Source organism: Gigantopelta aegis, chromosome 11 (assembly GCF_016097555.1).
Source record: "Gigantopelta aegis isolate Gae_Host chromosome 11, Gae_host_genome, whole genome shotgun sequence".
Lineage (NCBI taxonomy): Eukaryota > Metazoa > Mollusca > Gastropoda > Neomphalida > Peltospiridae > Gigantopelta > Gigantopelta aegis.
In genome coordinates this window covers 34680911-34693084 of record NC_054709.1, presented here as the reverse complement: position 1 = coordinate 34693084, position 12174 = coordinate 34680911, and the positions used below count along the sequence as shown (strand labels likewise).

At 38.9% G+C, this 12174-nt stretch overlaps 1 protein-coding gene across 5 annotated transcripts in view; it reads right to left on the bottom strand.

Annotated features, from left to right (window-relative positions):
* LOC121385309 (cAMP-regulated phosphoprotein 21-like) overlaps positions 1-1570 on the bottom strand; it is a 68213-nt gene extending 66643 nt beyond the window's left edge. For 2 of the 5 annotated variants that reach the window (XM_041515938.1, XM_041515935.1), the window contains exon 1: positions 1111-1568. The gene's annotated coding sequence lies outside the window, so the exon portion shown is untranslated. Of the gene's footprint in view, positions 1-1110 lie in introns of all 5 variants that reach the window. The other 3 variants (XM_041515937.1, XM_041515936.1, XM_041515934.1) reach the window with 3 other exon arrangements.
* Between the last annotated feature and the right edge of the window lie 10604 nt (positions 1571-12174).

Below are 12174 nucleotides of genomic sequence, written 5' to 3'. Positions count from 1 at the left end.
TCTGGGGGAGGCCCCCCATACCCCGTTGACCGTGGTTGTATTCAATTACCTAGCACCATACCCAAAAAGTTCTTTCTGGTAGAAAAACTGCTCAGGTGGGGTTTTTTAAGAGTATTAACAGGGCTTCTAGATTATGGTAGCCCCACTCCCATGGCTAGTGATATTCAATGTTCGGCTAGTAAATAACTACTATTGTCATGCCTGACGGCTAGCAAATTGTTTTAGTCAAATGTTGCAGTTAAGTCTATTTTGTTAATATGAATATCCTGCCCCCATCCCAACCCCCAATGTTAGTGTTTTTAAGCTCTATCTCCCTCGTTATATGACATATCTGATTATTACTATTATTTAGTAAAATTGTATTAACTTGAAGTAAAGTAGGGCTAGTGAATTTTTAATTGTGGCTAGCAAAAACACTTAATAATGATCCCATGGCTAGTGGATTTTATAAAAATTCTAGAAGCCCTGGTATTAAGCAATTAAATATAACAATCACGAGCTAAATATCATATGAGATAATCATAAATGACCTGTGATTTTTGGGGTGGTTTTAGGTTAATTTCTATGTCACCTGCTAAGTCTAAAACAAACTGATCTGTTTTCACTTTTCACAGGCCACTATTGTGATCCCTGGAGTTGGTTTACAGAGAGGTAAAATATTTGCTAAACCCACTGTCAAATAATATTATATACTCTTTAAATTCATCTATCTGTCTGGAAACATTTAAAGACATGTTCAAAACATGCAATTCCCCCATCCTTCATATTGCTTGCCAATTATTAATTAACTCTTGACCATTTTATTTGATTCCACTGACATGAGAAATGGAGGTGTTTTTCAGATCTTCCCAGTACAATTAAGTTTTTCATGGTAAAAGATTGAGTTTTGAATACATAAAACGATACGCTCTCAGTAGCCATAGTCGGACTGCTTTTGATAAGCATAATGTCATAATGATAATGGGTTTAATGATGCACCCACAAGTTCAGATGTTATTTAAAAGGTTAACTGGTATTGTAAATTACTGTTAAAATTGTAATTATTGTAAGATCAAAATTAATCTGTTGTGATTTGTGGAACGTTTCCGTTAATTCTACATCAAAATTTACCTGTCGGTGGATTCCCTTGGAGAACGCAAGATCAAGAACTTCAAGAAGAAACTGGCGATGTTAGAAAAGGCATGCGACTTTTGCGTTTGCGATTGGCAGTGTTAGATTGAAATGCTGTCCTCTCACACGAGAAACACAAGTATTTGTCTACATTGTCACAACAATACATAACAAAGAGGACCCAGAATTCCTGTCAGACAACAGAATACCTGGGTATAACTATTACGATTAGTGGTTCTTTCTCTGAAAATGGCAGTCTGAAGTGGTGTGACGTCACAGGAAGTAACATTCACTCCCGTGACATCATTGGACGCTTCATTAACCTACCGTGAATATGTTCAGTCCATTAAAGGGACTTTAACATTCCTCTTGTTTACACAACAGGGAGAATAATAATGTTGAGTGATAGTTTATAATTGTTCGTAATGAGATGATCATAAATTGTAATGCGTGGGAAGCTCATTTTCCAGTGTCCTCATTTTTGTTGTAATTTCCACCTTAAATATCGCCGCATTAAAGCGGCAGTATCCGGAATATTGTTATTATTTAAGCATACAGAACAGAAAATCCAATTACGTTTGGTGCATATATGACGCCGCACTCCGCATTGTTTTCACTACGCTTGCTTATCCAGGTCAAAAACAAAGCCAGTATTTTGAAAGTGGGACACTTTTGACGGGCTCGTACCGATCTCGGTTTTCATTGGTATAGAATTCCTCAACAAGAGATCACGTGAGATTTCGTAATTTTTTGTACAAATTTAACTGTCTTGATTGAGGGGTCGTCTCATATCTCCAAAACATATTTATATCCATAGAGGTATGGTACAACGCCGTTCCAGGGGTCGGTGAGTGGGGGATTTGCCTTGAAATTTTGACAGTGGCCAGCTGTTGGCATACGCGTTGAAATGTAAGGGGGTGTTACTAATTACTTAACGCTCTAGGGGTAGAGGTAGAGGGTACTGTGTTCGATTTACGTAATATTTTTCAAGACTATATGTTATTTTTATTCATTACTTAGACCTAAAAAGGTGTTTTTTGGAAATGCGCGGTCAGTCTAGGATCGATCCCCATCGGCGGGTATACAAAAAGACCATGGTATGTGATATCCTGTCTGTGGGATGGTACATATAAACGATCCCTTACTAAAAAAAAAAAAATGTAGCGGGTTTCCAAGGCGCGTGTGCAGGGATTTCAACGGGGATGGGGGTATAGACTGTGTTGAGTGATGTTTATATGGGGCCATGCTCCCCCCAAAAATACATTTCAATTTTTTTTAAGCTTGGGCAAGTAAGGGGTTCGACCTCCAATACCCTCCCCCTGCACATGCACCCGATTCCTCTCTAACATTATATGTCAAAATTACCAAATGTTAGACATCCAACAGCAGATGGAAGGAAAAACGTTCATTGTCTACTTTAGTATATTTTATTTTAAAAATATATACATGATTAATGTGTTACTAGTATACAAACTAAACTTTGAAAGTTCTACTAACACTTATAAAATATCAATTCTGAAATAGGAAGGTACGACTGTCGATAATACGTTGTCAAGATCAAACCGGTGTTAACTAAAGACTCTGGTACCGTATCCTCAACCGATCGTTCTTCGTACAGCGCAAGATTTCTCTTTTAAATTTTTGAGACGAACCGGACAATTTGAAATCGGCAAACGCACGTGTTAAAGGGATATACCCTAGTTTTTAAACACTAAGGCATACTTTTTACTATTAAAGCCGGTTTTTTTGATAACAGAAATCATACTATACTTAGATTTTATTGTTTAGATTATCCATGTCCGTACATTCGAAGTGTTTTTGGTGATCCTGATGTTTTTAATGTCACAAAATGCATTTCTCATATTTTTAAAAACACACGTGCGTCTGAGAAGTAACAGTTATGGAGTCGAGTTTTAGTCTATTTTTAGAGGGTATTTAACCATTTCAAAATCACAGACTCATGTTTCACTCTGTTGTAACTTTATCCAAATGTGTTACAGGTTTGTAGATTAAATGATCTTAGTGTTAATTTTCACGGGTTGAAACTAGGGTCTGTCCCTTTAACTGAAACTGACAACAGGCTGTCGTTTGTGCTTTGTCGGCACAGGCGACGAATCAAGCGTATACGTTTGACGATATCCGTTCATAGAGAACACATACGACTTTTTTAAAAGTGCATTTGAGCTTGTATTTCACATTTGTACATGATGTTATAATATGGTAACCAGAGAATGTAACTTTAAACTTTACTTGACGTCCCAAACTGACAACCCCCCCCCCCCCCCCCAAAAAAAAAAAAAAAAAATATATATATATATATATAAAAAAAAAACCCAAAAAACCCAACAACACAAAAAACACGAATACGACACTTAGGGAAATAATATTCTATATTTTTCAGTTACGGTACATGAAATAAAATTTATTCCAGTCAATTAACTCTCACACCCCCCCCCCCCCCCCCCCCCAAATAACATGGACGTAAAACGAATCCATTCTAGTAAACAACAGTGTCATGCACACCATCTGGTACACAGGAAAGCGTGCTAGTTTCTAACTGCGTTCAGGAACGCGTGTATGAAAAAGAAGCCTTTCCTCGCATGCGAGGTTGTTCATTTTCATTATTAAAGCCAATAGATGATAAAACATTTCTTCTGAACGGACACTGATTAATATTTTAAAACGGAAAAATTCAGTTTGTCAAGAGCAGTCAGTTCGCCTCTTTTCTAATGACCTTCTAGATAGCATATATTTAAAATAACGAAAACAATTAACCACTTTTATGGTTTTAGCAACAATATTTGTTTTATATGCAAATCCCATTCTTCAGTTTTTTGGAACGTAAGGCCCAAATGTTTGTGAACGTCAACATCTGATACATTGTCCAAAAATAGGTTAGGATTGTTTGTGGTTTTAGTTTTATGACTAAATATCATAGTTAAAATGTTACAACACGTGACAAATGGCGTTCGACAAAGTCTGGACCGATGGCCTTATTGTCAAGTTACAAAGATGTGGAATAACTGGAAACATGCTCTTATGGATCAAATCATACCTTCACAACCGTAGAACAAGGGTCACAGTTAATAGAAAAGATAGCAAAAAAGTACTTTTGTGACATGGTGTCCCACAGGGAGGATTCATATCACCCACCCTCTCCCTGATCTTCATCAACGATCTGATACAAGAACTCCTCAAAGGAATACTAGCTGCTCTCTTTGCTGATGACTTGGTGATGTGGTGCAAGGAAGAAAATGCTACTATTGCTATCTACATAATGCAGATAGCGGCAGACGAAGCTGACAGAATGGTCACAAAAATGGTGTGTGGTTATCAACAAAGACAAGTCTTCCACTACACTCTTTACTCTATCACCAAAGCAAAAATAGGGAATTATTCAAATAGGCAATATTTCGCTGAAGAGTGAAGAAGAAGTAACATACTTTGGTGTCACCTTTGATAAGAAACAAACTTGGAAACCACTAATCCAAAAAGCAGAAACAAAATCTAGACACAAGCTAGCTATTATGAGGAAACTAGCAGGGTCTAGCTCAGGAGCAAATGAGAGGTACCTCAAGAGAGTACATCAAGGAACCACAAGACCTGATCTCGAGTACGGTTCAACAGCCTGGTCAACGACAGCAGAGACAAACCGGCAAACTCTAGACAAGGTTAAAAATCAAGCTTTGCGAATCATAACAGGATCTATGAAGTCTACAGCTGTTAAAGACATAGAAAAAAAACCGACCTCTCCAATACAGCACTCACTGAGAGGAGAGAAGCCAATGTCATGATCCAGACAGAGAAATTCAAGTACCTGCCCAACCATCCAAGAAAAAGAGGGTGGAGGGTCTGACAAAGAACCGTCTCAAACGCAACAATTTCATCCACCAAAGTCGGCGACTTATAAGAGAGCATGAAGCCAACCATCTAACAGACTCTCCATTTAGTCCAGCAGATCTTCCACAGCTATGGCATTTCGAACAACCTAATCTACAGGTCAGCGTATCTGTCCCACAAGTAACCTCGGGAGACTTCCAAGGTGACATTGTCAAATGCTCTTTGACTATGGTCATGATCAATGAGAAGAATCCTGGATCCATGCATACACGGATGGATCATCAACAAATGCTGTGACCAATGGAGTTGCAGGCATGTTTGTTAAGTTCTCCACAGGAAACATCTCAAAAGCGGACATCCCAACCGGCACCTACAGTTGTGGGGTGTATGCTGCCCCGTGGACATTTTAATATTGAATGACTTTCCAGAATGGTTACCTCTGTGTTTCGCTGCAAGGTTTTTGTTTCTGTTACCTTTTTGTGCATGGAAGGGAAACGTCGTCTGGAGGGAGACAGCAGGTGCGAGTGTGGACGAGGGGATTCGGGGGTCAAACTTCCCCCTGCTCAAGCACATTTTCTGTTTTCTTTTCAATACATATTCAACCCTCCCCCTACCAATAAACTTCGCTCACCAGTCTAGACCCACCCACCCCCCTCCCGTCCCCTGCTAAAATTCGTGCACACGCATGCTGGTTCTATATTTTGTGCAGTAGTTCTGACGACGGTTATGAGAACTGATTGATGACACACCACTGAACACAATTTATTATGGTTATATTGACGTCGGACATTATGGTTAGAGCCCACATAGATAATATATTTTAAGTGGAGAAACCCGTTGCTGTCATAATTTCTACCGGACCCCCCCCCCCCCCCCCCCCCAACAACATTGAAGGGTCTTTTTATACACTTTGATATACCAATCGCGGGTTGTGATGAAAGGAGATCGGAATCTACAGTGATAATACAATTATAGATTGTGTTTTAATAGGTTTGATCCACGTTCCTACTGTCTTCATGGATATTATAGGTTAAGTATGCTTGAATTTGATAGTATGTGGAGGAAAAAAACCCCACAAAAAACTTTGAAAAAATGGGTGTGGCCCTGAACCCTTATGCCAAACTCGATCGAATGCTTTGCTAATGTCACAAAACGCCGCGCTGACTTCTTTTTCCTCATCCATAGACTGACAAATAAAATGGTATAAATCAAGTAACTGATTAATGGTCGAGTCACCTTAGAGTAAAACCAGATTGTAATTTAGTTATAATATTGTTTGCTCTGACGAAATTAAAAATATGTTTAAAGATACATATGTTTAAAAAAGTTTTGAAAGATTACTTATTAATAAACTTGGTCTATAATTCGTTAGTTCATGGGTACTTCCCTTCTTGTGGATAGGATTTAAATTGGAAAGCTTTCAACTGGATGTGGAAAAACTGTGAAGTACATTTTTTAATTATAAATTAAATAGGCCAGTTAGATTGAGCCCGTGGTCTAGTGAATAAGCTGCTGGACAATCAAGCTGACTGACAGTGGTTCAGATCCCGCCAAAGCCGGCTCACACATTCATTCATCTTTTTCATCTATCACCCTCTGCCTAACTTATCTTATCATTATCTTAATATAAAAAACTGTCCAATTTATCCCAATCTAATTAAAATGAGCTCCACTGGTTAATTACTATTACATGTGGATCTAACAGCAGCCTGTTGGAGCTCGTGTCCAGTTGACCTTTCATTCGACCAATCAAAACCTTACTTCAAAATCATGTCAGTGATTTGAAAATATTCGGGATTATGCCGAGGGTTAACGAAATAATTCGGGTGAATTACGAAGTATACCGGAAACTAATTTCAATATAAAATTTTATATAAAATTCGTTACAAAACCCCGTGATGGTATAGCCGTAAAATCTGTTTATACTAGTACACAATACAGAGTTTATTACTGCACTTTCCCCCGTTTTTTTTCAATGTTGAAATAGGCCAACAAGTTCGCCTATTGCATAAATTGTCTCGCCCGATATTTTTAGAATTTGTATGCTCCCGAATAACGCTATAAAAGGCGAAGTGTAATTGGTCGATATTTAAATTGTTATTTATAGATGAAATGTCACCTGGACATGGGAGTCCACGCAATGCTGTTAGATCTACTGATGAGACCAGTAGAGCTAATTTTAATCAGATTGAATTTCTCCCACGATTTCAATCTGTTTCGACCCTTTCTCTCAGTTTCCTCCGACTCTATCTTCTGAGCTGTCCACACGATCGCCTACCTGTCTCAACTTCCTTCACGGGTGCAATCTCTATGTATTTCCCTGCACCCACCTGGCATCCTCGTCCTCTGCCGCTAATAAAGCTGGTCTGACCCACGGCACAAACTAACGACCGCCGATAGTAGGGGTGCATAGTAGGTGGTTACATATGCCTCTTAACAATGCCAGAAGCAACTACTGAACACTCCCCGAAGTGGTCAGACTAAGCCTACAGCTAAAAGCTGGTGGGGAATGGCGGGTGTGTGGCACAGATAGCCACAAGAGACAAGCACCTGTCGTGGTTGGAGAGACAAGGACTGGGATGTGGAGGTGGACAGCGAAAGAAGTTGAAAGATAGGAGGAGTCGCCAGATCGGGAAGAAGTGAGACGGAATTCAAAGGAGAGAAAGGAAAGGGGCAGTGGGATATTAAAAAAAAAAGGCAGCTAGAGGATAAGAGTGTTCTTGGTCTGTTACTCGGGGTTTCTGCCAGAGGGTAAAATGGGTATGGCGCCATACCCAATTATTTTTGCAGATTTTTTTTCTAGTTAACCTTTTGACAAAATTAATTAATCTTATCATTATTGTATGATTGTGTCACGGGGATCCTATAATACCCGTAACTGAATAAAACACGATTATCCAAATATCTCTCCTAACTGTATATTTATTAGATCTCTCTGTATCGGGCAGTCTAATACCCGAGTGGCTCGGCTCTAGGTATAATCAGAGATATGATCTTATATAAATATATATATGTAGCACGTTTAGTTCACTAGAAAACACAACAAAACACAATACACTTTGGAATCTGTATTAACACTACGCTGACAAATGTACTATGCCGCAGTAGTTAATTAACAACAACAATATAATAACAACCCAGAACTAATCACATAATTAGTTAATCACTAGGTGTCTAGTTTACACAATATTTTAATTACTTCACGGTAATACAACCCACACACGTGTGATAATTGAGAAATGCTTCCAGGGGAACTTAATTAATAAAGGAATTACAATTCTATTCCTAACTAGTTAATTTTTAATTAACCCTTAAATACTCAGTAACCTTGTAATACAGAATTAATACTGGTACATATCACAATAAAGACAATAACCTACAGTTTACCTAGGTCCTCTAGGATGACCGGCGAAGCTTTATCTTACCAAATACTCGTATAAAAATATTAGAGCAGTGAAGCCTACAATTTACTTCGTCAGGTTACCGGAGACACTGTCTAAAGAATATTGGTATAATACAGTATTAAAATATTTAAAGTCACATCAATCACATCAAGGTTATACAACAGAGCAGAAAATTATATTTACCAGTCCAGTCGGACAACGTTCCCCGGGATCCTTCCAATGTTTCTCCTCGATATCTCTAAAATCCTTTCTATTTATTCAAAAATCTCAGAGACAGCGAATATTGCCTGGGGGCACAACGCGGTACCTCACCTATCATGTGATATTTCCACAACATCCCAGAGACGGTATATTTTCTTAGATGGCCAGACTTACTGTTGCCTAGTTCGCCAGAGATACCATGGTCGCGCGGAGGTATTACGTAACCACTCTCCACATGGCCTCCACACCTGCTCTGGGTGTGTATTGGGACGCAGGACTACCACCATCGCGCGGGGGTATTACGTAACCAAGCTGCACACGGCCCTCTAAAACAATTAACATCGCCACAGGCGAAAAGATAAGAGCATGTTCCGTCACAGATTGTTTTAACCCTAACCTTAAATCAAACCCATTTTCTTTTTAGGGGAGGCCCCTCATACCCCCTGTTGACTGTGGTTGCATTCAATTCCACAGTGCTATACCCAAAAATTTCTTCCTGGCAGAAACACTGTTATTAATAAAACCATGGCCAGAAGATTTTAATGCATCAAGATAATTTAAAATGTCCTCCACATCTGTTTGTAACAACGCGATTTTTGGAAAGTGGATTGTTGTTTCGTTGCTGTGTTAGTCTGGTATAATTGACATGACAATTAATGACCAGGTTCAAACTGAAGACTTTTACTTTATAGTGTCATGATCAAAAAGGTATCACTATGCTCAACTACATGTTGAAGTAACGCATCAAGCGCTTCATGAAAACCCATAATATTACATGGATCATTTGGTGAACTAGCCCCAGCTGGAAGCTCTTTGGGTTGGAAGTCTAAAGATTTTTTTTTTTTAAAGTCATTAAAAACATTGGCTACCTCCTTAGAATCTTCAATAAAAGTGCCATCGATAAGCAATGGAGATATTATTGAACTAACAGAACCACTAGGCACATTGATTTCTTAATCATCGGCTATTGGATATCAACCATTTCATTTTTGACGTAAAATCTTAGAGAGTAAACCCGCTTCCAAGGAGTCTTTTATATGCATCATCCCACAGACAGAATAATACATAAGATCGTGGTGCACTGATTGGAACAAGAAATAGCCCAATGGGCCCACCGACGGGGACCGATCCTAGACCGATCAGGCACCAGGTGAGCGTTTTACCATTGGGCTACCCATTGAGTCGTTAACATCGGTCTGAGTGGGAGCCGGTACCATGATACGAACCCAGTAACTACCAGTCTTAATTTAGTCCCATGGCTTAACCACTACACCGCCGAGGCAGCTCTTAATTGTTACACCCTCTCTACATTTCATTTCATTCATACATATTTTCCTGCTTATATCCAACTGACGTTTAAGCACGCTGTCATAACAATAATTGTCATGGGCACACACCTTATATTAGATATCTGTTCAGAACAGTGGGTTAGTGGTTACCCAGATAGTACACCATGGTTGGCCCAACGTTGGTCCAACGTAAACCGTACCGTTGGTCCAACGTAGACTGCCGATGTTGGCACATGATCATTTTGTCCGTTGGGCCAATGCTGGCTCAGTGTTGGTAATTGCACGTTGCACCAACGGTGTACCAACGTTGTGCCAACATTTTCATACCGCGTTATATAGTTGGCCCAAAACTGTGCCAACATTGGGCCAATGTAATTAAGAATAACAAAAGCACAGTTGTAACATTTATTATCTAACTACATATCAACTATAGTTGATAGTGGTTAGTGAGAGAGGCGTCGGTGTAGTGGCCGACGTAGTGTAGTACATGGATGCGAACCCATGACTTACCTGTAACCAGCCTTATGACCGTTAGTTTAACCACTATCCCACCGAGGCCAGTTCCTCTTTACAGTTATAGCAATTACGTATTCATGCTGCTTAGAATTAACAAGTTGTTTAATTTTGTCCTTATCATTAGAAGAAGTTTGCTGGCGTGTCGGTCTATTTTTAGATTAAAAAATCATTTATGACGCGCATCCGTCTAAATATAGACTAGTTATTTGACTGTCTGTGACCGAGCCGGACTAGACCATTACAGAGAATGGGTGTAATCATACAATATTTACCTGTGTACTACAGAACAATACTGCTGCACGTTGACACTCGGAGTTGATTGTTTTATTTTGTTTATTTCAGTTTACAATTAATTAATCAGACTGAAATGCAAACTGAAATAATTATAGTTCACCTGACTCTTACACACTTCACTATCGTTCGCGTCACGGCAATCGGCACCTACATTTTCAGCACTAACTTTACTTCTAAAAAAAAAAAAAAATTCGCTCCTATTTTTTTAATTTTTGAAATAATTTAATTTAAATTAAAAGAAACAATAGTTCTTTTTTAAAATTTCCAAAACTTTTTTCATTTTTTTACTAAATGTCGTCCCAAACTAAAATAATCAAGGAAAAAACGGATTTGTTTTTGTGACGGAACATGCTCTTAATTTTGTTTTCGCCTGTGGCGATATTAATTGTTTTAGAGGGTCGTGTGCAGTTCCAATATGCACTTAAGCCCAGATGGGCAACTTGTTACGTAACACCTCCGCGCGACGGTCGTCGAGCTTTTTCTAATACACACCCAGCCCAGATGCGGAGGCCATGTGGCCAGTAGTTACGTAATACCTCCGCGCGACCATGGAATCTCTAGCGAACTGGCGACAGTAAGTCTGACCATCTAAGAAAAATATACCGCTTGGTCGCTGTGGAAATAGGACTTGTAGGGATTCGGTGCCGCGATGTACCCCCAGGCGATATTCGGATTTTTATGATAAATAGCTAGGGTTTTAGAGATATCGGCGAGAAACATAGGAAGGCTTCCAGGGGGAACGTTAGTCCGTCCGGACTGGTAATTATATAGTTTCTGCTCTGTGTATAACCTTGATGTGATTGATGTGACTTTAAATATTTTAATACTGTATTATACCAATATTATTTAGACGGTGCTGCCGGTCATCTGACGCAGTAAGCTGTAGGCTCACTGTCTAAATAATTATTAATGCTTAGCCAGTCATCCTAGAGGACCTAGGTAAACTGTAGGTTATTGTCTTTATTGTGATAGGTACCAGTATTAATTCTGTGTTACAAGGTTACTGAATGAGTAGTAAGGGTTAATTAAAAATTAACCAGTTGGGAATAGAGTTGTAATTCCGTTATTAATTAAGTTCCCCTGGCAGCGTTTCTCAATTATCACACGTGTGGGTGTTGTGTCACGGTGAAGTGATTAGCATATTGTGTAAACTAGACACCTAGAGATTAACTAATTAAGTGATCATTTCTGGGTTGTTATTATTTGTTGTTGTTAATTAACTACTGCGGCAGTACATTTGTCAGCGTAGGTTAATACAGATTCCAAAGTGTATTGTGTTTTGTTGTGTTTTCTAGTGAACTAAACGTGCTATATTACATATACTTTATATAAGATCGTATCTCTGATCATACCTAGACGAGCCACACTAGGGTATAACCGCCCGTTACAGAGATATCTAATAGATATACAGTTAGGAGAGATATTTTGATAATCGTGTTTCATTCAGTTACGGGTATTATAGGATCCCCGTGACAGTTTTTAACGAAATTTATAGTATACTAGTATATCTTTACTCCTTT